Below are 25767 nucleotides of genomic sequence, written 5' to 3'. Positions count from 1 at the left end.
AAATTTTTGGGGTCTCTCCAATTGCTGCAGATGTCTGGTGAGATACATCCCGAATGGGGCATTGTACTCTATCATTGGTCTGATAAGTGAAGAGTACAGGGGAACAATGACCTCACTAGATCTGGATGTGAATCCCTTCATGATCAGGTGGGCAATGTAGAAGGTCTTTCTAACCACTTTAGCAACGTGAGTGTCAAAAGAAAGGCCACTGTCAACCTGGGTCCCCAGGTCCCTGATAACCTCTTCTGTGCTTAGTGGATTGCCACCTATATGGTAGCTTGGGGTTACCTTGTTTTTCCCAAAGGGTATGACTATACATTTTTTGACGTTTAACTTTAGGCCATGGCTCTGGCACCAGCTATCTGTTTCATATCACACTAGGAAACTAATCCTCAATAGAAACAAATCTTGGGCTAAATGGTGGTCCACAAAGGACACAACTGATCACCAAACCTTTAAACAACAAAGAAATATTACAAAAAAAGCTATCCTACAGGACAAAAAGAACTTTTATATACAAATACAACAAACATCTCTTCATCAACCACATAAATTTTGGTCTACTATTAACACACTACTATCCCCGGGCAGAGTGGAATCACCTAACCCACTAGGCTCCAACCCAGACTGTCCAATGCAAACAGCTAATGCCTTCAATTCTTTCTTTACTACTACTATACTAAAACTAGCAAATCAGCAAAACCCAGACATATCTAACTTGCCCAGTCCAAGCTCTACTTCTCCCCCTTTTCACCTTGAACCTATACCCACCTCCTATATCTCTTCCCTACTTCAAAAACTAAAACCTAATACCCCCTCAGCTGACCAACTACCAGCCGAATACCTCAAAATAGGAGCCGAATACCTCAAAGTAAGAGCCAAAGCCATTGCCTACCCAATCTCCATATTAATCAACAGAACCTTAAAAGAAGGTTTAATCCCATCAATCTGGAAAATCTCATATATTATTCCTCTTCATAAAGGTGGCGACTACTGATTTCTCTAATTTTCGTCCCATTGCTCTACTCTCCCCACTTGCTAAAATCATGGAGAAATGTATCCATAAACAACTTATCACCCACGTACTCCACCATCAGCTCCTCGCTAACTGTCAACACGGTTTTCGGCCATTTCATAGTACCACCACACCTTACTATCCTTTACTAACTGTAAAAACAAAAATCGTAACAATAATACTTTATCCTCTGCTTTCTTTGTAGACCTGTCTAAAGCCTTCAGCATGGTTAATCATCAACTTCTCCTCCACCTACTGAAGTCCTTCTTCTTCGACCATTCTGCCATGAACCTGTTCACATCCTATCTGGATAACCGAAAACAAGCTGTTCTCTGGCAAAACCAATCTTTCCGACCTTCTTCCTACCTCTCTAGGTGTCCCACAAGGCTCCGTTTAGGTCCACTACTGTTTTCCATTTTCATAAATGACCTTCACCTCTCTATTCCACAGTCTACCTGTATTCAATATGCTGATGACTCCACTATCATTTATTCTGCCTCATCCCAAACTGATCTTCATTCTCTCACACACAAAAAGCCTTCTCTACTATTGAAAAATGGTTCTCTAACCACCGTCTTCTCCTTAACCCTAAAAAAACAAACTACTGCTCTTTACCCCATCTCATCTATCTCCCCCTCTCCATTTCACACTTACATCTGACGATGGCACCCGTTCTCACCTGACCCCACCACCAAACTCCTTGGAATTACTATTGACAATCAACTAAAGTTTGACACTCACAAATTCTACAATTAAATCTACTAACAAAAAACTTGGATCCCTTTATCGTATTAAACCTTTCCTGGCACCAGTAGCCCAAGCCACAATAGCTAGAACCCATTTAATCTCTACCCTGTTATATGCTTCCCCCATATATACCAATCTTTCTAAAAATAATCTTAACAATCTTACTAGATCATACAATAATATTGCTAGATTTGCTACCATCTCTCCTTACAGGACCCACCATTGTCAGAATCTAAAACAGCTAGGATGGATTGAATTACCGCTAGTACTACAATTTAACCAACTTACAATCGCCCACAAAGCCCTACACCAACCCAATAACAGCCCAATTCTCTCTACCCTTATAAGATCTTATAATAATTTGAAGAATCTGCGCTCTGCCAACAAAATGTTGACACACACTTCCTTCTCTAATAACTTAGAAGGTGATTCGTTATTCTCAAACTCAGTTGGTAAAATATGGAATCAATTACCAAATGACCGCACTACCCTTACCTCTCTCCCAATATTTAAAACTAACCTAAAACTTTTCCTCTCCAATCAGTGGTTATGCTCTTGTAACAACCCTGACTAACCATTTGTTTTTTTTTTCTCTAACTACCTGTCACCAATCAAAATAGTATTCTCTACCATGAATCCCTACATGTCCTTCATGGATGCATCTGCAGTCATAACAACTGGGTTGTCCTGTCGTCAGGCAGCCCTTCGGTCGGCCGGATTCCAAAGTCCGGGTCCGGCTTCGGCTGATGTCGCACTTCACCCGACGTCATCTCTGCTGGTCTTCGGGTATAAAGCCATCAGCCGACGCCATTTTCTTCAGTCTTTCTTGCCGCGTGGCGCAAGCAGAAGCTGTTCGCAAGTGCCGGTCGGTCAGATCCAGAGATTACTACTATCGAATACTCCTTCAAGACTTCTAAAGCTAAGTAACCCGTTGAGACTCTTTCTTGCCTCAGCCGATGTCAGAAAAAGTCAATAACTGTTTAACTTGTGGGAAACAAATACCTCATAAAGATTTCCACTCTTACTGTTTGCCTTGTTTAGGCCCAGACCACGACGTAGCAGCCTGTTCGGCCTGTGCTTCATTCAACCGACGCTTAGACGCGTCGGAGTTTGCTGAACAGTTTTTCGGCTCTGAATTTGCGTACATTATGCCGTCGGATCCTCCGACTACCCAAATTGTTAAAAATGAGAAGCAACTAAGAACAATATCCAAACACACCCGTGGAGACAATAATTCAACTGCTGCAAAAAGATGGTAAAAGCAGGTTTAATTCCCAAACGAATCCTTTAGCACAGAGAAAAAACACAGTGGAGACAAGCGCTTTCGCCTGGACAATTCCAGGCTTTATCAAGTCAGAGTAAAAACAAACTGTGAAAGCACTACCTATATACCTAAATCACATGCTTAAATTGATTGTTAATTAGACAAAACAAGCTAGTAGAGAATAATTTAAAGACATATACCATTTCCTTTTAGCTTGTTACTAAAAGTCTATTGGGATGTAAATGTTTGTGTAAACCAAAATTGATTTCATATACAAATATATTAAACATATACTGTACAATAACACATTTTCTTAAAACATTACATTTAAAAACTTTTAAAACAACATTTAAGCCTACGAGTATAGCATAAAACTGTAATGGACAACAAAGTGTTGTCTGTACACCAAACAACCAAACTGTCAACTACTGAATTTGTAGTATAAAATATCAACCTGTATTAAAAAATTCTATGTATTATAAGTTATAATCTGGCTCTTCTGAGTTTAAGAACTGGCCCTATGCTTAGCGTCTCATTCATGCCAGGTATACTGCTAGCATCAAGCCTAAGCTGCCAGATTAATTCCTTAAATTCCAGGGTAGATTCCCAATCTCCACCCCTATTACTTGGATGAACCTGTTCAAGCACCATGAAAGAAAGTTTGAAATTAGGGCAACTAAGGGAATGTTTATAGAATGCGTTACTATCTTTCTTTTTACCTATATCATAGATATGCTCATATATCGCTTCCTAAATTCCCTTTCAGTTTTTCCTATATAAAAGCACAGGTCAAGCAATACCCAATGTATACCACACCTTCGTGTTACAAGTGTAGTGACCGTGTGGTTTCAAGTTTGTTTTACGTGCTTTAAGATATAGATGGTTACTATTGATAATAAAAGGGCACTGTTTGCACGTGCATTTAAAGGTGCCATTCCTTTGTTGAGTTGTCATACAAGTAGTGATATGTCTTTGCTCAAACACCTCTTTTAAATTCTGACCTCTTTTCTAACAAAAGCTGGTCTCTTTGGAATCAAGTTTTTAAATTCATCATTGGTTTGTAACACAAACCAGAACTTATTGATTGTGTTCTCTATCTCCCTTGAATTCTCAGAAAAAGTATAAATAAAATAGCTAGAATTCTCCTGTGCTTGTGTGCTGGAGGGCCTTGGGATGGGGATACCAACATCATTGTTCCCAAACAATGGTGTATATAACGAGTCCCTTTTACTAAGAATCTCATGGATAAGGTTATTCACCAAATAATCCGGATAACCTCTCTGTTAACATCACCCTAAGGTTGTTAGCTTCAGCAATGAAATCAGGCAATCTGCTACACATACGAGATGCCCTAATAAGCAGACCTTTAACTATTCCTTTCTTTTGTTGGAATGGGTGTTGGCTGTTGAAATGTAGCAGAGAATTGGAAAATGAAGGTTTTCTATAAACCTTGGAGTATAATTCCATTGATTGTGCATCTCTAAGGATTGCTACATCTAAATAATGAAGCTCATTCTCACTGATTTCATGAGTAAATGTAAGGAAATCAGTGGAAGAATTGATATATTCCAGAAAACCTATTACTTGATCTCTAGTGCGTCCCAGATGATACAAATATCATCCAGGTAACGGCAATAAAAGTGATGTACTGTGCCCAAGGGGACTGGAAAATGTGCACCTGCTCCCATCTATGTAATACCGCATTGGCATATACGGTAGCGCAGGAAGCACCCATGGCCACTCCCTTGGTTTGTTTAAACAATTCCCCGTTAAAAACACATAACTGTTGTTAAGAACAATATTTAACAACTCAGAAGTTAAGTTAATGATATTGCTACTTAGCCTGGTTTCATGTTTGAGAAAATCAGTAAACCATTCAACACCAACACTATGGGGTATACTTGGAAATAACTCCTTAATATCCACAGTGATCATTAATGAAGAGGTGAGGCATTTTTCTTTTGGAAAAAGTCTGAGAAACTCCCATGAGTCTTTTATCACATGGGTCATGGCCAGGGTGTACTGTTTAGTGACAAAATCTATAAATTTAGAAATAGGTTCCGTTACCGGTTCTTTAAATTATTCTCTACTAGCTTGTTTTGTCTAATTAACAATCAGTTTAAGCATGTGATTTAGTTATATAGGTAGTGCTTTCACAGTTTGTTTTTACTCTGACTTGATAAAGCCTGGAATTGTCCAGGCGAAAGCGCTTGTCTCCACTGTGTTTTTTCTCTGTGCTAAAGGATTCGTTTGGGAATTAAACCTGCTTTTACCATCTTTTTGCAGCAGTTGAATTATTGTCTCCACGGGTGTGTTTGGATATTGTACCCAAATTGTTAAAAAACGCAAAGAAAAAGACCGACACTCGCGGTCCGCGGTTTCGGCCGAAACCATGGTTAAGCAAACCGCGAGTGTCTCGGTTTCGGCCGAAACCGAGAAAACTGATCAGAGTACAGCCGAATCAATGACTACTACTGAGGTTCCGGTTACCTTACTTGAATCGGCCTCAGAAATTTTACCTACTACAGTGGTTACTAGTGACTTATCAGACACCATCCCTTTGGATGTCTCTACCCCAGCACGTGGTGCTGCTAGGCCTCCTGCAGCCATGTCTATTAAGGCCTTCACCAGGGCTAAAGCAGCCAAATCTACTAAGTCAGTGCCTGTTAAACCCCCCTCAACCAGGCCCACTTCTAGTTCACAAATGCTTACTCTGGCAGAAGATTTAATATCCTTAATTAGGGATCTCAATCTCACCCAGACAGGGCCTCTCAGCCCCCAGAAAAGAGACCTAGAGCAGAGCCCCTCGAGCCTGTGTCCTCTGATTCTGCGGAAGACTCAGATATTACAGACCAGCCAGAGGCTCCTTTCTCCAATTTTGAGGACTCAGATGCTGAAGAATCCATTCCAGCTGCTTCCCCACCAGAAGAATTCTCCTTTGGGGAAACCTTACATGCCATGAGAGAACAATTCCAATGGCAGGAACAGGATTTTTCAGACTCCAGAAAAGACTTAGGACTTTTCTGCACCTACCACAACACAGGCCCTTAGCTATACCTCCTGTCCTCTCTGTTGTGGACGATGCATTTAATGATGTTTGCACTGCACCAGATTCTTTACCTCCAGCACCTGCCAAACCAGATAGATTTTACAGGGTGCCAGACACTCATCATCACCTATACAAGGCCCTCTTGCAGACCCGAAACTATATCCCAGGGCCCTAAGGCAGTAGCCTCAACCACAGCAAAAAACCCTATTCCTTCTGAAAGGGAAGCCAGGTCTTTAGACAGATGGGGCAAAAAGGTTTACACTTCTGCTATTCTCTCAGCTAGAGCTTTAAACTGTCAGTTTCACATGATACAATACCAAGAGTTTATGCTTGATCAGTTAACTAAAAAGCTATCCTCTGATGACTCTATAGATAAGAAAAATCTATTAGAAATGGTAAATAACATACAACAGGTTAGTAACCATTCCTTAAAATGTGGCTATGATGCACTGGAGGCTTCATTTAGATCAGCCATGACTGGCACAGTGATAAGAAGACATGCATGGCTGAAGGAACAAGTTTTACCGGATCATGTTAAAGCTAAGTTATTAGATGCTCCTATGGATAAGACCAGTTTGTTTGGTACACCTGCCCAGCAGGTAATGAAGAAAATGGAAGAAAAGGCAAAATCTGTACAAACGGTTAAAGATTTCTTGCAGGTTCAGCCCCCAAGGTTTAGCAGGAACTGGCCTGCCAAAAATTGGTCCTTTCCTGACTCCACAAGATCCCAAAGGGGCAGGAATAGACGTTCCAGAGGCAGAAATCAATCCAGAGGGGGTGCCTACAGAGGCCGACAGTGGCAAGGTAATAACAGAGACACAGGCACAGCCACTACCACTACAACAGGGCAATCACAGTGACTTGATTCTGACTCCGCCTACCAGGGAACAAATAGCAGCACCCTTAGGCAGAAAATTAACCTTATTTTCAAAGAACTGGCACTATATCACAAAAGACAAGTGGATTTTGCAAACCATAGACCAAGGTTACCGGTTCCACTTCCACACTATACCAGTCAAAGAGGAATGCCAAACCTACCTCCAAATCAAAAAACAGAAGCTCTACAGCAGATAATGCAATTAACAAAGATGAGAGCTGTGGAAAGAGTACCAATAACAGAGCAAGGCAAAGGATTCTACTCCAGACTATTCCTAGTTCCAAGAAAGGAAAAAAGTTGGAGACCTATTCTCGATCTGTCCACCTTAAACACATACATCATTGTCCCAAAATTCAAGATGCTGACCCTACAGCAACTTCTTCCCATGCTGGGCAAGGAGTGTTGGCTGGTAACTCTAGATCTCAAGGAGGCATACCTGCACGTCCCCATTCGACCAATTTGCAGAAGATACCTCGGATTTCTTGCAGGATCAGAGCACTATCAATTCTCAGCATTGCCCTTTGACTTATCTACTGCGCCCAGAGTATTCACAAAATGCCTGGCATCAGTAATCGCCCACTGCAGACTACAGGGAATCCAAATTTATCCATACCTGGACGACTGCCTGCTACAAGGGGACAACAAAAGCAAGCTGACAACAGATTTACAAAGGGTCATTTACTTGCTACAAGCACTGGGATACACAGTCAATTTGCAAAAATCAAGGCTGATTCCATCCCAAACAAGGACATTCTTGGTGAATTGGACACAGTAAAACAAATGGCATTCCTAACTGCAGAAAAACAAAAGATCTCCTCTTTACTTCTTGGCACTAACAAACCACAGCAAGCTAACAGCAAGAAAAGTTCTGCAGGCCTTGGGCTTCATGGCATCATGCATAATCTTGGTTCCACATGCCAGACTGCATATGAGAAAACTACAGTGGTACCTAAAGAATTTATGGTCCCAACACAGGCACAGCCTAGAAGCAGAAATCCCACTAATTCCATGCCTAAAACAGGAGTTCCTATGGTGGGCTCAAGCATGCCAGTCAAACCCAGGCTTACCCTTTCACAAATATCAAGCAAGCCAAACCATCACAACAGACGCCTCAGACCTAGGATGGGGGGCTCACATGCCGGACAAATGCGCAAGGATTGTGGACGAGGACCAGCTTCACCTGCACATCAACCTAAAAGAAATGCTGGCAGTAAAACTGGCAATCCAAAATTCAGACCATTTCTCAAAGAAGGCCATTTGATGATAAGGACAGACAACACCACAGTCATGTGGTACATCAACAAACAGGAGGCACTCATTCATACCCCTATGCAGAATGACTTTGGACCTTTGGAACCTGGCACTCAGCTACAACATCCAGTTACAGGCAATGTTTGTACCGGGAAAGGAGAACACTCTAGCAGACATGTTAAGCAGAACCACCTCGGATGCTCACGAATGGATGCTACACCCGGACATCTTCAAGACCATCGCAAAGAAATGGGGAATGCCACAGATAGATCTATTCGCTTCCCCTCTCAACCACCAGCTCAAAAAATTCTGCACAAGGACATTCCATCCACTTGCATCGAAAGTGGATTCGCTCTCCTTCAGCTGGAAAGGCCTGACAGCATATGCATTCCCACCTCTTCCCTTGATACACAAGGTATTACTAAAAATCAAGGAGGAACGTCCAAGGATAATCCTGATAGCTCCAAACTGGCCAAGACAACACTGGTACCCATTGCTGAGGAGCATGTCTCGGGACAAAATGTGGTCAATACCCTGATGCCTTTGATGTTAACTCAGAACAACTACAGCATCATGCATCCAAACCTAAAACGTTGCAGCTGACTGCATGGCACATCACATAGCAGCAACTATTCCAGATCTCTCCCAAAGGGTTAAAGACATTATCCTTGAAGCCCGCAGACCTTCAACAAGAAGGAACTATGCAGGGAAATGGAAAAGGTTTGTCATTTGGAGTGCTGAAAGAGGGAAGGATGTGTCAATATAGATATGGCTAACATTCTGGAGTACTTGGCAGAGCTTCTACATACAGGCCTGTCCTATTCCTCCATCAAGATACATGCATCAGCTATTTCAGCAGAATACAGCTTTGATCCACCTGTCTTCTCACATCCTCTACTCAGGCAGTTCCTCAGAGGGATCAAGAATGTAAAACCTCCTAGGAAACCACCACTGCCAGCTTGGGATTTGAACTTTGTGCTAGAAAAGTTGACACTGCACCTTTTGAACCAGCAGCAACAGCAGACCTACAGCATCTTTCATGGAAAACTGCTTTCCTACTGGCAATAACCTCAGCAAGGAGGGTTTCTGAACTTCAGGCCCTAATGGCAGTACAACCCTTCCTAATCTTCCACCAAGACAGAGTGTCCATGAGGACTAATCCTACATTTATGCCTAAGGTGGTATCCAGAGTGTCCTTAAACCAGGCAATCCACCTACCTACCTTCTTCCCCAACCCACAAAACAGAGGGAAAGAATGCTGCATACCTTGGATGTACACAGACAGCTACGCTACTACCTGGACAGAACAAAAAGTAACAGAAAAACTGACCAGCTTTTTGTAGCCTATGCAACAGGAAGGGAAGGAAAAGCAATTTCCAAACAGACAATCTCCAAATGGATAGGAAATTGCATACGATTCTGTTACTCCTTCCATGGAAAACCAATTCCACAGAACATAACGACCTCATTCTACAAGAGCAACAGCCACTACCACAGCCTTCTTACGAGGAGTGGCAACCAAGGACATTATTGAGGCGGCTACTTGGACCTCCGTGCATACATTTGCCAAGCATTATAATTTACCTCTGTATTCCAGATCCCGAGCAGGGTTTGCCACTGCTGTACTGCAAGGGATCCTAACCACACCATAATCTATTCTTCCTCCTCCCCTAGTTGGCTATGGTATTCTACCCAGTTGTTATGACTGCAGATGCATCCATGAAGGACATAGTACAGTTTTGTACCTACCATAAATGTAGATGTCCGAACTGGATAGCATCTGCAGTCAGGATTACCCTCCCTCCTTCCCCTCTGTGGTACTCCTAGGGTATTTACCCTCCTAATAGCTAGCTGGTGGGGAGTCTCTTATGGTGTATTTGTTTGTATATATGTACATACATGCTTATTTTTGTGTTTGCCTTCTATCCTTTGGGAAACATTGGCATTTTTACCCAAAATTTAGCCTTCCAAGAGGGCAACTGGCATCTGGGGCAAGAAACACTGAAGAAAATGGCGTCGGCTGATGCCTTTATACCCGAAGACCAGCAGAGATGACGTCGGGTGAAGTGCGAGCCGAAGCCGGACCCGGACTTTGGAATCCGGCCGACCGAAGGGCTGCCTGACGACAGGACAACCCAGTTGTTATGACTGCAGATGCTATCCAGTTCGGACATCTACATTTATGGTAGGTACAAAACTGTACTTTCTAACCATTCCTTATAACTAACCCTCCTTATTCTTTGCACTCTCCTCCCTGAGTATTACTTCTTATCTGTAACTCTATTAGCCATTTTTTTCTGTCTTATTCTAATTTTTGGTAACTGCAGAGGTATTACACCATATTAATGTTATTGCCAAACTTTTTTCTTTCAATGTTCAAAATGTTGTTTTAAAATGTCTATTCTATAAATGTAAAATCTAAATGTTATTGAATGTTTTTGTATGTCTCTATGATGCTGTGTAACTGGAGCTTTTCTACCCGGGCCTCCACTGAAAATGGACATGTATCCAGTTGGACTAGCCCGGTAAACAAATGTAAAATAAAATGTAAAATAAATAAAATAAATCTACTGCTTATCCGCAAGACCAGTAATGAGTAGCCTCACTGACCCTGACTAGGCAGATCACTGCACAAGGGCAACAGAGATTTTCATTCGTACTGCGTCACCTGTTTAGACCCAGACCACGACGTTCCTCACTGTCGGTTTCGTGCCTTGTTCAATGCCCAAACTATTCGTCGGGCTATCTTTGTCGCTAAATTCTTTCGCTTTCGTTCTCCATATTCCAAAATGGCTTCGATAAGCCATCCGGCTACCGATCTTCCGAAAAAATGCAAGGATAAAGACAGAGAGACTGCATAGGTCCAAAACTGCCGACGACGCTTCCGTTAAGCTAGTCACCAGTCTGCCGGTACTCAGTGAGGCACTTTCACAGCCCCTGATACCTGTTTCTACAGATTCACAGGCCTCTACAGAGACCCATTTGGAGTCCGGAATGCCACGAGATGCTTCTTCGACTATGGAACCTGCGGATGTCTCTACCTTGGGTCCGGAGCCGTTGTGCAGGCACCAGCTTCTGAGGGTATATTCAGACCTCCCGATGTCTGTATTAAACCGACTACTCCATTTCTGACTAAAACTGCCGAATTTCTCAGGCCCAGAGTTCGCACTACACCTAGGAAACCGGTGACAAAAGCGCATTCACAAGTTCCCATGCCACAGAAACAAATGCCAAGATTTACAAGAGTTAATGCATTCTGCAAACCAAGTTGGTAAACATGCTTTGCAGTGTGGTTTTGATGCCTTAGAAGCATCTTGCCGGGCTGCTGTCACTGGGTCTGTTCTGAGAAGACATGCTTGACTGAAGGAACAGATCTTGCCAGACCGTGTCAAAGCAAAATTACTACATGCTCCATTAAACCAAGAATGTTTGTTTGGCACAAAAGCAGAAGAATTTCTTAAGATGGAGGAAAAAGCTAAATCTATGCAAACTGTTAAAGATTTCTTACAGGTACAGCCACCTAGATTCAGTAGGCATTGGCCTTCTAAAAACTGGTCCTTTCCAGTCCCTCCCAAACCTTCTAAGTCCAAACTCAGGGGCAACAGACCACAAAGACTAAGTCTCAGGGTATGCACAGATCTAAGCAACCAGTCCATCCATTTACCAACTTTTTTCCCTAATCCTCAGAATAAAGGGGAAAGGATCCTGCACTCCTTGGACGGGCACAGACAGCTCAAGTTCTACCTTGACAGGACTAAGCCTTTCAGAAAAACTGACCAGCTGCTAGTCAGCTTTGCTACAGGGGCAGAGGGCAAGGCTATTTCAAAGCAAACCATTTCCAAATGGATAGCACACTGCATCCATTTCTGCTAAAAACACCATGGAAAACCTGTCCCACAGGGGATCAAAACTCATTCCACTAGGGCTACCTCAACCTCTATAGCATTTCTCAGTGGAGTCCCTACCAGGGACATCCTGGAAGCTGCAACCTTGAGTTCTGTTCACACCTTCACCAAGCATTACCAATTACCTGTATTTTCTAAATCCAGAACTGGATTTGCCACAGCAGTCTTGCAAGGCCTGCTAGCCAACCCCAATATTTCTTGACTGCCTCGACCCTTCCTCAGTTTTGGGAATCAATCCAAGTGTGATGACTGCAACAGTGAAACACAAAGAACATAGTACAGTTGTGTACACTTACCGTAAATATAGATGTTGGAGTGTATTCACTGTTGCAGTCCTGGTTACACCCCCCCCCTCCAGCCCCCGGACTCTTTTTGGCCATATCTTATGGCTATGGTATTTACTTTTTACTGGAGGTGTTTCACACCATGTAATTGCTTCATATTTTGGGGGCTCCTGACATCTGGGACAAGAAAAACTGATGTAATGGTGTCTGCTGCATGTTTTATACCACTGACGACCTGATGTCATGGAAGAAGCAACAGCATCTGATGCAGAAATCCCAAGACACGGGTATTCGGGCTGACTGAGGGCTACTTGCAGGCAGATAACCAAAGTGTGATGACTGCAACAGTGAATACACTCTAACATCTACATTTATGGTAAGTGTACACAACTGTACTTTCTCCTCCCCATGCAAGATCATGCAAAAACTTGTTTCAGGAGTTAGCAGAGTGGTAGACACTCACCTGTTAAGGATCTCATAAGTTGTCATAGAACTTAGCAGCGTTATCTCAGAAGTAAAGGAAAAGAACATGGTCTCCAAGGTAGATGAATAGCATTACTCCACCCCACCTTACAGCTTCCCCTTCCAAATGACCCTTCTTCCTTTGGGGGGGGGTCCAAGAAGGCTTGTGAGGTCAGCACTTATATCCCCCTGTTTCCCACTGTCTGAAATACATTAATGTATATCTGAGAAAGAAGGTAGAGGAACTTTGGGTCATCTCCCCTAGAGGAGCACAATGAGTAAAGATTAAACGTTCAGTTACATAAGGCCAAGTGTCACATTCTCATATTTAAATTGTCTTTTTGAAGTAGTCGTGGCCTTCCTGTTTTCACAATACAACCATGACTAAAAATTCTGAAAGATGAAATTTTTAAATTGAGGTACTTTCACCATCCGTTGTCTTATTCCAGGGATACAGCCTTTTATTTTCACATGAAAGATTTTACTGAGACTTTGTAAATGTAATCTGTATTAATTCTTTGTAGAATGTTCTCTTACACTGCTTCTTTCTAACTGTATTTGTAGGTATTCCAGAATGCATCCGAATTTCATAGATGAAGCTATGACTGTAAGTGTGCTTTCATATTTTCATATTGAGTATAGCTATTGTATTAAAAATGTGGATAGTTGTACATTTTAGTAATAATTTTCAAGTTTGTGGTTACTTTTATTTTGTTACCGTGTGTACCAGTAGCCCATATATATCGCACTGAACAGGAGTATGAGTGAATAAATCTGTAAATATATATGTTTGTGTACATGTTCTACATGTATATGTGAATGTATGCGTTTTTATATCTATATCTGTGTGTGTGTATATACACACACACACACACACACACACACAATATAAAAAGTTTACACACCACTGTTAAAATGCCAGGTTTTTGTGTTATAAAACTTTTCCCACCTTTAATGGGACCTGTAACCTGTACAATTCAATTGAAAAACAAACAAATCTGTTAGGGGAAAAAATATAAAAAAATAAATGTACAATACGCTGGTTGCATAAGTGTGCACACCCTTAAATTAATACTTTGTTGAAGCACCTTTTGATTTAATTGCAGCATTCAGTCTTCTTGAGTATACACCTACCATCAATTAAAGCAACTCTGATTAACCCCAAGTAAAGTTCAGCTGTCCTAGTAGGACTTTCCTGACATTTACTCTGTTGCCAGCTACAGCAAAAGCCATGGTTCACAGAGAGCGTACAAAGCATCAAAGGGATCTTATTGTTGAAAGGTATCAGTCAGGAGAAGGGTACAAAAAAATTTCCACAGCATTGAATATACCATGGAACACAGTGAAGACAGTCATCAAAAAGTAGAGAAAATATGGGACAACAGTGACGTTGTAAAGAACTAGACATCCCTGCAAAATTGATGAAAAGACAAGACGAAAACTGGTTGGTAGGCTGCCAAGGGACCTACAGAGAGCTGCAGGAATTTCTGGCAAGTACTGGTTGTGTACTACATGTGACAACAATCTCCCATATTATCCATATGTCTGGACTATGGGGTAGACAGAAGCCTTTTCTTACATAGACTTGCTCACTCTCATCTTATTTCCACTCTTCTTTATGCTTCACCCATATACACCAACCTAAAGAAAAATAATCTCACTAAACTAGCAAATGCATACAATAGCATTGCTAGATTTGCTTTCAGAAAGAAAACTTTGCTACTGGAAACCCATTTAGAACTCACCACTGTCAGAATCTACAACAACTAAACTGGCTAGAACTTAAAAACATGCTGATACTTTCCCAACTTACCTTTGTTCATAGGATATTTTACCAACCAAAAAATACCCCTATACTTTCTGACCTTATTTCTCCCTATTCTAATCTAAACTCATTATGCTCCTCAAACAAACTTTTTGTTAGGTTAACTAAGTCTAACAACATCGCCGGTGACTCACTATTCTTCAATACCATAGGTAAATACTGGAATCTTCTACCTACTACTCTAACTTCTATTCCTTCACCCTTCCTCTTTAAAGGAGTACCGCACCTACAGACTCAAAAAAAACATGTTTAAAACATCATCGCATGATGTTTCCTACATTTTAGCAGCACTCTGGGATTATTTACAGGATTTTAAATATTTTTATATGTAATTCCAGACTCTGACCACCTGGAGGCTGGCATAGTGACGTAGTTTGGATAAATAAGGTTGCCATCCAGTATCCCAGAAATCACTGTTTGGCTCAAAAATGTTACATCATGCAGGCCTCAGTTTGCCTAAAGTTCCTGTCATTTCATAGATGTTGCATGCGTACAAAGTATTGAGTAAAATAGAACAGTGCAAGTAACATTCCCTGCTGCTGGATGACTACTTAAAACAGAAACGGTGCAAATGCCACAGAACACACTCAAAGTGCTGTTTACTGCTGCCTTTTTTTTCAAATTTAGTTTAAATGGCACTAATTTGTGAGACAATGAATTCCAGTCCATTTACTTCTCCCCTCCCCCATAACACTTAGCTTCCCTATCTGTCAAAGTCCTGAGGGTAATTTGACCTGGTAATTCCATTGATTGGCAGATCTCAGCAGGGTGCTTGACTCATGTAACAATCTTTGCTCTAGCATTTCCTTTGTTAGAGGGGACATTTTTTTGCTGCACTATAGCCATGGCCTTACTTGACTGCAATCACATCCAGTAAGGTCTTTCACCAAGGAACTAAAGAATAAAGCATTTACACTATTAACCAGTTTAGATCTTTATTAATTTAAGTGTTAAGGTATCACTTCATTCTTCCACCTTGTTAAAAATTGAGATTTACATGTGCAAAGTGTGTTGGTATGCAGTGTTTGCCTTCATATGTTTTTACTCCACTGGTTGGTTTGCAAAAAAAAAAAACCTTTTGCAGTGTCCCTCTATTTGTCTTGGTACATACAAACCACATTGCTATATTTTCCCTTTCATTTTTCTTGTGTCCAGAAGTCACTTATAACAAAGTAAATTTTGTATTGATTTTTTTTAAATAAAGGACATCAAGGTTAACTTACCTTGAATCTGATAATGGATGCCACTGCAAAGAATCACTGTTGAAATATTTGTGCATGGACAAAATCCCTTACTAAATCTATTTGCCAGCCACCAGTTCAATTGGTGCTATGGCTTTAATATACTGGTGTGTTTGCTCATGCCTTCCAAATATCTCCACCATTACATACCAGTTTTGCAGTGTAGTAACCACCCGACATGCCCATACACCTTTAGCCATCAATATGCAGCTACTACTGTTCATGTGAGTATGTGAATTCATTTTCAGACTTAAGGTGTGGAAGCTGCACTTAATAATTCTAGGTGCTTGTTCAGGTTTCACATGGTGCTTGCTTAGAGCTACTCTCATGTTAAGCTACTATGAATATGTTGCACTGCCACCTCTGATACCAGGGTAATGTTTTAATCTTTCTATTCTCGCACTGCACACTAGCAGTATCTGGTGCAAATACAACAGAGAGGTATGCAAGCGATACACCACCTAAGCATCATTTGCCGAGCAGAATGTACAAGTATGCATACCAAATTTCTGTTTCCAAACATCGGTGTTACTGCACTACTACTGAATAAAATGAACAGCACTCAGGCTGGGGGAAGGACAAGGGAGCCCTAACATCACAGAATTGGTGAGTCTTATTATTTTAGTTAGAATCAGATGACGGCTGTGGTGATGTCACTTTGGGGGAGGGAACTGATTTAAAAAAAAAAAAAAAAAAAAAAAAGTACCTGCACTGCCTGGCCTCGATGTCAGTAATTGGGCAACTCCAGCAAACTTTATTCAAACGTGAGAGAATCATTTTGTAAGTGATACCATCACAGTATGAGAAGGTAGGCTTCTGTTACAGAAGTAAGGGGAATTATAAAAATTGTAAATGCTTTATTGTTGCTTTACAGAGGACAATGTAAATAGGGAGGAAAAGGGCCATGAAGTTGAGGAATACATTAGATACACCTGTTGTACTCCTTTAAACAAAAGCTCAAACAACATCTTAAAACACTCTGGTTATGCCTATGCATCAATCCCGACTAATCTTATGATTCTACTAATTACTCTTTTTTAATACCTTCTTTTACCTCTCTACTCACTCCCCTTGAGAAGCTAATATCTAAAACTCCCTTGTTAATAGTCTCTGATATGAATTAATATAGAACTGTGCATGTGTATATATTTACTGAATCAATTATCTTCATGAATGTTTTACTAAAATAGAACTCCCTATCTTGTACTGTAAGTAGAATTAGAGTAAGTGTCCTTCCTAGTATATATTCTCAATTAGTATAATCTAGATTGAACCATGTTTTTGTTTGTATTTTACTAACTACTTTACTTTCTTTATGTAAATAATTTGTTTTGTATTAACTTCAATGTGAAGCTTTTCTCCCCAGGCCTTTGCTGAAAATGGAAATGTATCCAGTTGGACTAGCCCGGTAAACAAATGTAAAATAAAAAATAAAATAGTAAAACATCCAGGCCTGGCTAAAATTTGCAAAACAATACATCAAGTCCCCAAAAAGCATGTAGGAAAATGTGTTATTGTTTGATGAGACCAAGGTTGAACTTCATGGCCACAATTCCAAAGGTACATTTGGTGCAAAAACAACACTTCGCATCACCAAAAGAACACCATCCCCACGGCGAAGCATGCTGGTAGCAGTATCATGCTTTGGGGTTGCTTTTCTTCAGCTGAAACTGGAGCTTTAGTCAAGGTGCTGGGAATTATGAACAGTTCCAAATACCAGTCGCTTTTGGCCCAAAACCGTCGTGCGTCTGCTAGCAAGCTGAAGAGGAATTTCACCTTTCAACATGACAGTGACCCCAAGCATACATCCAGATCAACAAAAGAATGGCTTCACCAGAAGAAAACTAAAGTTTTGGAATGGCCCAGCCAGAACCCAGACCTAAATCCAAGAAAAAAATATGTGGGGTGACCTGAAGAGGGCTGTGCACAAGAGATGCCCTCGCAGTCTGACAGATTTGGAGCTTTTGCAATGAAGAGTGGGCAAATATTGCCAAGTTAAGATGTGCCATGCTGATAGACTCCTACCCAACAACACTGAATGCTGTAATTAAATCAAAAGGTGCTTCAACAAAGTATTAGTATAAGGGTGTGCACACACAACAAAGTATTAGTTTAAGGGTGTGTACTCTTATGCAACCAGTGTATTGTAAGTTTTCTATTTTTTATATTTTTTCCCCTAACAGATTTGTTTTTCAAATGGATTGTACAGTTTATAGGTCACATTAAAGGTGAGAAAAGCTTTGAAATGATTTATTGTGGTCTCAATTTTTTATATCACAAAAACCTGGCATTTTAACAGGGGTGTGTAAACTTTTTATATCCACTGTACGAGTCTACTTCTAAATTTCAAAGTCTGAAAACTTCGAATTTCTTGTGGTCAAGACCATAAGATCAAAGTTTTGAAACTTCGAACCATTTTAAGTGGAGATCACTGTACAGTGGGGAATGGTAAATTTACAGTTTCATCACTGTAGTGTGATCTTTGAGTTGGTATGCTAAATTAGCAGGGGGTGCAGGGGTGCTTGCACCCCCCCCTGCAAAAACATAAAAGATTTTTCAAAACTTTGATTTTATGGTGTCAACCATAAGAAATTTGAAGTTTTGAAACTTTGAAATGTAGAAGTAGATACACACACACACACACACACACACACAAAACAGCACAGTTTATTATAAAATAATGTGAAAAAAATATGCCTCTTCCCTCAAAGTAAAATGTCTTGTGGCTTAAAAGTTTTATAGCAGCTATCTTGTAACGCAGTGTTGTATAGCTGAGTTAGTATCTCAGTGTTTCTCTTCCTTTGAGCCACTCAGTAGCCCACTCTTCTAGAGTCTTATAAAGAAGAATGACCTCCAGATTCCTCCTGATATCTTCTTTCAGACCTTCTTTTACTTCTGCCACTTTATGCAGCCCTGTTTTGGACATCAGATGCCCCTTCAACATGGGTAAACACTCTGCAAGGGATTGTCATCCCTGATTTTATTACAGCTTTGTTTCATTAAGTAAACCTGCTTTGCTTAATGCAATAACGTTTATCTTTGCTCTTAAAGAAACAAGCTCTCTTTCTGCTCTATGCCACAGAAGTATAAAGCACTGAGCATGTCCTGGAAGTCCCATGTTTGATTAGCATCTTGGGTGCTTTGAAAGAGCAGGGTGGGGGAGGACAGTAGTGAGTTGCTGACGTCTGCTTTCCCATCCTAGGGGAAGAGAATGGGGATTCCACTGGGTGAACTGCCATGTGCAAATGGAGCCGTGCAGATAATGATTTATGGCCACATGGACTTTATCTTGACCCTGCCAGGTGTATGTTGGTAGTCCTCTGGTTTGTGTGTGTGTTGAGGGAGGGCATAACGGGGCCTTCTGGACTGATATGGGGGGGTGTTAACATCAGCTACTACAGTGAGGTATTAGGGCTGTGAGTTGAAAAGCCCAGATGGCTGCCTGAGTGACAGGTTCTGTAATCAGCTCTTCTTCACAGGGAATGAATGGGCCAGAGATCTCTCTTGCCCCCTTCGGGGAACCAGTAGTTCAGTAGAGAACATGGCAGGCTAATGGTAGCAATAGTGACCCAAAATAAAAAGATGCTCAGTATGATAAAGGAATATTCCAAGTTGAATAAATTCACTGTAATCATTGTATACTCGCTTTATATGCATAGTTACAAACTTTTGGGTTTCATGTCCTTCATTTGTCAAGGTCTGACACACTACATTACAGTAAGTAAACATGCACTCTCCTACACAATCTTGCTACATGGCATCCAAATGTCAAAAATCACAATTTCAAAAGTTCTAATTTCAAAAAATAAACTAAAACAAAAATAAAATGCCCAGAGATCTAATGCTAGATTAGAACATTACAGTAATCTACAAAAGTGTAAAATGTATGTATATATATATATATATATATATATATATATATATATATATATATATATATCTTATACGTACGTGTGTGTGTTATGTATATTTTGTAGGGTTTTTGGGCATTTAGTTTTTGTGCTAGGACTTTTTATTAATATAGTGTAACTGTTTTTTCTGGTAGTGGTACTTATTAGTACAGTAGTGTTTTTTTAGCTTGTTTGCTTTTTTTTTTTCCTCCCTCAGTTTTATCCATGGAAAACAAGCTTCATGATTTAAATAGTGTGTTGGATATGAGCATTTATCTATCTGTTTTTACCAGAAAATTCTCACTGGCGTTGATCCCCTTTTCAGCAGAGACTGAGGGAGAAAAGCTACACAGTTATTACAGATACAAGTAGAGAGAACATTATAAATTACTTGCATAAAGTTATGTAGGTGTTTTTCATTAAACTGAGAGAAAAAGCTGTCCAGTTTTTACAATTACAGCACAACAGAATATGTATGGTATTACATTATTTACGTATTATAGGAGGTTAGTAGGCTAACGGCCCCAGGACCCTTACAAGCCTAGCCAAGTTTAACCCATTTTCCCATGGGTGTCTGGTTCAAGCAGACACTAAAATCAGCACCTATTGCCCCTGTCCAAGAGGGACACAGGTAGAACCCCCAGGATGAATTTCCAGATGTTCTTTGTGTTTCACTGTTGCAGCCATTACATTTGGGGTTATCTGCTTGCAGTAGCCCTCAGTCGGCCTGATTAACAAAGTCTTGGGTCCTGCATCGGTTGCGGTCTCCTCTTCTGTCACGTCAGGTCGTCAGGGGTATAAAACATGCAGTCGACACCATTACATCAGTCTTTCTTGCCGTGCGGTGCCAGAAGCAGTTTGCAAGTGCCAGTCGGCCAACTCCTGAAATTTTCGTTTTCGAGTTTCGGAACCAAAGTCTTCAACTAAAGCTAAGTACCCCATTGGGGAAACTTTTTCTTGCTCCTTACCGATGTCAGTAAAAGTTAATTGCATTTCTTGTGGAAAGCAAATACCTCACAAAGATTTTCATTCGTACTGTATTCCTTGCCTAGGCCCTGACCACGACATACCTTGCTGTCGGTTTTGTGCCTTGTTTAATCAACGCACTATCCGTCGTCAGTATATTTTCGCCTCTAAATATTTTTGTTCTCGATTTAATTATCCAGAAATGTCGTTGGTTAGCCATCCGACTACCGGTATTCTGAAAAAACGCAAAGATAAAGACAGAGACAGGCCGCGTAGGTCCAAAGCTGCCGACAACACTTCTCCTAAGCCAGTCGCCAGTTCACCAGTACTCAGTGAAGTGCTTTCGCAGCCCCTCATACCTGCTACTTCTGATTCGCAGGCCTCTACTGAGACCCATTCGGAGTCCGGTATGCCGCAAGATGCTTCAACTGTGGAACCTGCGGATGTCTCTACCTTGGATGGGTCCGGAGCCGCTGTGCAGGCACCAGCTTCTGAGGGTGTATTCAGGCCTACGGACTTGCGTATTAAACTGACGCCTCCATCTTCTTTAAGGCCTAAACCTCGTTCCAGGCCTACGAAACCGACGCCCAGGCCGCATGCACAGGCCTCTATGCCTAAAAACCAAATGCTAAGAATGGCTGAAGATCTTATAACTCTAATCAGGAGAAGCCAACCACCCCCTTCTAAGAGACCTAGGACTGAATTTAAGTCTTCTGACCAGGATTCAGATTTTTCTGATTCTTCTGATGATCTGGATTTACCCTTATCTATTTATGAGGATTCTGATGCAGAGGACTCCATTCCCTCTGCTTCCCCTCCAGAGGATTTTTCTTTTGGTGAAACCTTGCACACTCTAAGGGAGCATTTTCACTGGGAAAGCCAGGATTTTTCTGATTCGAAAAAGAGGCTTGAGGGATTTCTTACTCCTGCCTCATCATAGGCCTTTAGCTATACCCTCCTGTACTAGACATTGTTGATGATGCTTTTTCGGAATCTAGTTTGGCCCCTGATTCTTTGCCTCCTGCTCCCAGAAAACCGGATAGATATTACAGGGTCCCTGATTCTCACAAGTTCCTTTTTTAAAATCTTATTGCGGATCCAGAGACTGTTTCACAGGGACCCAAGGACATTAAGGCTTCTACTGCTAAAAATCCTACCCCTTCTGATAGAGACTCCAGGGTGCTGGATAGATTGGGTAAGAAGGTTTACACTTCTGCAACCTTGGCCATTAGTGCCTTAAACTGTCAGTTTCATATGTTAAAGTATCAACATGTTACTGGATTGCTTAAACAGAAAATGATGTTGATTCCTGACTGTGCTGAAAATAAAGAATTACAGGATTTAATGCATTCTGCTGAACAGGTTGGAAAACATACTTTGCAATGGGGATTTGATTCATTAGAGGCTACTTGTAGGGCTGCTGTCACTGGGTCTGTACTCAGAAGGCATGCTTGGCTTAAGGATCAATCTTTGCCTGATCATGTTAAAGCTAAACTGTTGGATGCTCCCTTAAATCAGGACCGCCTGTTTGGCAACAAAGCTGAGGAAGTTCTTGAAAAGATGGAAGACAAAGCTAAATCCATGCAAACTGTTAAAGATTTCTTACAAGTTCAGCCTCCAAGATTTAGTAGGCATTGGCCCTCTAAGAATTGGTCCTTTCCAGCCCCTTCCAGGTCTACTCAATCCAAACCCAGACACAGCAGAAACCCCAGGTTTCAGTACCAGGATACGCACAAGACTAAGCAGTAGGGGGCTTCCGCATCCAAATCTGGGAGAAGTAAGACGTTTAGAGATAGGTATGAGGCAGTATAGTGTTATGATTTTGGCCAGATACCCTTATTGTTTAGATAGGGAGAGGCTATTCTCTGCTTCCTCAAGATTTTTTTTGGTAAACTTGACTCTAAAGAGATGTGGTAATAGTTGAAGTTGAACACACTTTTCTAGAAGTTTAGAAATGGGGGACAGGATAGCAATGGGTTGGAAGTTGTTGACATTGCAGTTATTGCCGCCTTTATGCAGAGGAAGGATAAAGGCTTGTTTCCAGAGTTGGGGCACTGTACATTCCAGGATTGAGCGGTTGATGAGAATGCTTATAGGATAGGCAATTGCTTCAGCAGCTATGCTTAGGAAGTAAGAGGGGATGTTATCAGGAGCATTAGTGCAAGGCTTCAATTTTTGAAGGAGTTTCTTTATTGTAGAAGTGGGTATAGGTTTTAATGAGAATAGAGCTGAGTGGAGAGAGGGAGTATTGGAGGATGATGAGGAAGTTAGAGTAGGAGAAAAGGTGGGGGATAGAGAGTAAGTAGATGGGAAAGAGGAAGGAGCAGAAGTACAGGGTTGATTGTTGGCAGGAGAGGGTGGGGGTGTATTGGATAGTAAGGTGGAAGTAGGAAATGAGGAAGTTAGTTTGCTAATAGATTCAATGAAAAAGGAGTTAAATTGAGTAGCCAAGTCTAAATCTGGGGCATTTGGGTCAGGGGTAGGGGTGTGTGGTTTGCTGGGGTTTAGGAGGGTAGAGATTCCTTTCCAGAATTTCTGTGGATTTGTTTTATTATTGTTTTGGAGTGTAAGGAAGTAATTTTGTCTATCAGAGATAATAAGCTTTTTTTACTTTATTTCGAAGGGTTCTGTATTCAATGTGGGGTTCAGGGGTCTTTCTTTTCTGATAAAGTGCCCAGGCTTTATCTCTAAGGTGCATGGTTGCTAGAGTGTTTTTGGTTAGCCAGGGGGCGGAATTATTTTTTATTCTCTTTGTCCTTAAAGGGGCTTGGGAATCTAGTATTTTTAAGAATGTAGAGTTGAAGTGGGCAACTGCGTCTTCTAAGGATAATGTCCTTAGATTATTCCAGTTAATTGCTTTTAGAGAATCTAAAAAGGTTGTTTGGTTAAAATGTTTGTTGTTGCGGGTAGTAATATAATTGTGGGTGTGGTAAGAGATACAGGGGAGTTGGTGAGTGAAGATGGGCATATGATCGCTTAGAGGGTCGGGAAGAGTACCACTGTCAGAATAATAGTGAGGATGTGAAACTAGGATCCAATCTAGAATACTGCCACAGGAGAGGTTTTTAGATGGACGTGTTACAGTGTTGATTAGCTGGGAAAAAATTATATAGGTTGATGTTAAGGGGGTTACTTGGAAATTGAATGGAGGCCCAGTTGATATTTACATCTCCTAAGATTATGGTTTCATTACTAATGTTGTTGGAGAGCCAGGAGAGGATATCTTCTAGTGTGGAGATATTATCCCCTGGGGGGATATAGAGGGATGCAAGACATATGTGTTTGTTTATTGACTTGAAGGAGAGTGAGAAGTAATTCAGCATTGTTAGTGTGGAATAGGTTTGTTATAGGGAGTAATTAGCAAGGAGGTTGAGAATAGGAGAGCTGCACCACCACCTTTTTTGTGGGACCTGTCTTTTCTAATGATAGAGTAGTTAGGTGGAATTATTTCAGAGTCTTTTATATAGGGTTTTAGCCATGTTTCTGAGATAGATAGGATGTCAGGTATATATATATTATACTATAATAGTATTATACGTACGTGTGTGTGTTATGTATATTTTGTAGGGTTTTTGAGCATTTAGTTTTGTGCTAGGAGTTTTTATTAATATAGTATAACTGTTTTTTCTGGTAGTGGTACTTATTAGTACAGTAGTGTTTTTTAGCTTGTTTGCTTTTTTTTTTTTTTTGTTTTCTCCCTCAGCTTTATCCATGGAAAACAAGCTTCATGATTTAAATAGTGTGTTGGATATGAGCATTTATCTATCTGTTTTTACCAGAAAATTCTCACTGGCGTTGATCCCTTTTCAGCAGAGACTGAGGGAGAAAAGCTACACAGTTATTACAGATACAAGTAGAGAGAACATTATAAATTACTTGCATAAAGTTATGTAGGTGTCTTTCATTATACTGAGAGAAAAAGCTCTCCAGTTTTTACAATTACAGCACAGCAGAATATGTATGGTATTACATTATTTACGTATTATAGGAGGTTAGTAGGCTAACGGCCCCAGGACCCTTACAAGCCTAGCCAAGTTTAACCCATGTTCCCATGGGTGTCTGGTTCAAGCAGACACTAAAATCAGCACCTATTGCCCCTGTCCAAGAGGGACACAGGTAGAACCCCCAGGATGAATTTCCAGATTTTATTTGTGTTTCACTGTTGCAGCCATTACATTTGGGGTTATCTGCTTGCAGTAGCCCTTAGTCGGCCTGATTAACAAAGTCTTGGGTCCTGCGTCGGTTGCGGTCTCCTCTTCTGTCACGTCAGGGGTATAAAACATGCAGTCGACACCATTACATCAGTCTTTCTTGCCGTGTGGTGCCAGAAGCAGTTTGCAAGTGCCAGTCGGCCAACTCCTGAAATTTTCATTTTCGAGTTTCAGAACCAAAGTCTTCAACTAAAGCTAAGTACCCCATTGGGGAAACTTTTTCGTGCTCCTTACCGATGTCAGTAAAAGTTAATAATTGCATTTCTTGTGAAAAGCAAATACCTCACAAAGATTTTCATTCGTACTATATTCCTTGCCTAGGCCCTGACCACGACATACCTTGCTGTCGGTTTTATGCCTTGTTTAATCAACGCACTATCCGTCAGTATATTTTCGCCTCTAAATATTTCTGTTCTCGATTTAATTATCCAGAAATGTCGTTGGTTAGCCATCCGACTACCAGTGTTCTGAAAAAACGCAAAGATAAAGACAGAGACAAGCCGCGTAGGCCCAAAGCTGCCGACGACACTTCTCCTAAGCCAGTCGCCAGTTCACCAGTACTCAGTGAAGTGCTTTCACAGACCCTCATACCCGCTACTTCTGATTCGCAGGCCTCTACTGAGACCATTCGGAGTCCGGTATGCCGCAAGATGCTTCAACTGTGGAACCTGCGGATGTCTCTACCTTGGATGGGTCCAGAGCCGCTGTGCAGGCACCAGCTTCTGAGGGTGTATTCAGGCCTACGGAATTGCGTATTAAACTGATGCCTCCTTCTTCTTT

General features: G+C 41.1%; 1 long non-coding RNA gene across 1 annotated transcript in view; it reads left to right on the top strand.

Moving 5' to 3' along the window:
- LOC122799315 overlaps positions 1-25767 on the top strand; it is a 233869-nt gene that overhangs the window by 56944 nt on the left and 151158 nt on the right. Inside the window, exon 2 of the long non-coding RNA XR_006364454.1 lies at positions 13419-13461. This is a non-coding gene — a long non-coding RNA (uncharacterized LOC122799315). The remainder of the gene's footprint in view (positions 1-13418; positions 13462-25767) is intronic.

The sequence above is a fragment of the Protopterus annectens genome, chromosome 4.part0 (assembly GCF_019279795.1).
Source record: "Protopterus annectens isolate FY-2018-M chromosome 4.part0, PAN1.0, whole genome shotgun sequence".
Classification (NCBI taxonomy): Eukaryota; Metazoa; Chordata; order Ceratodontiformes; family Protopteridae; genus Protopterus; species Protopterus annectens.
The sequence above is the reverse complement of the archived record's forward strand: the minus strand, read 5'-3'. Positions and strand labels throughout refer to the sequence as shown.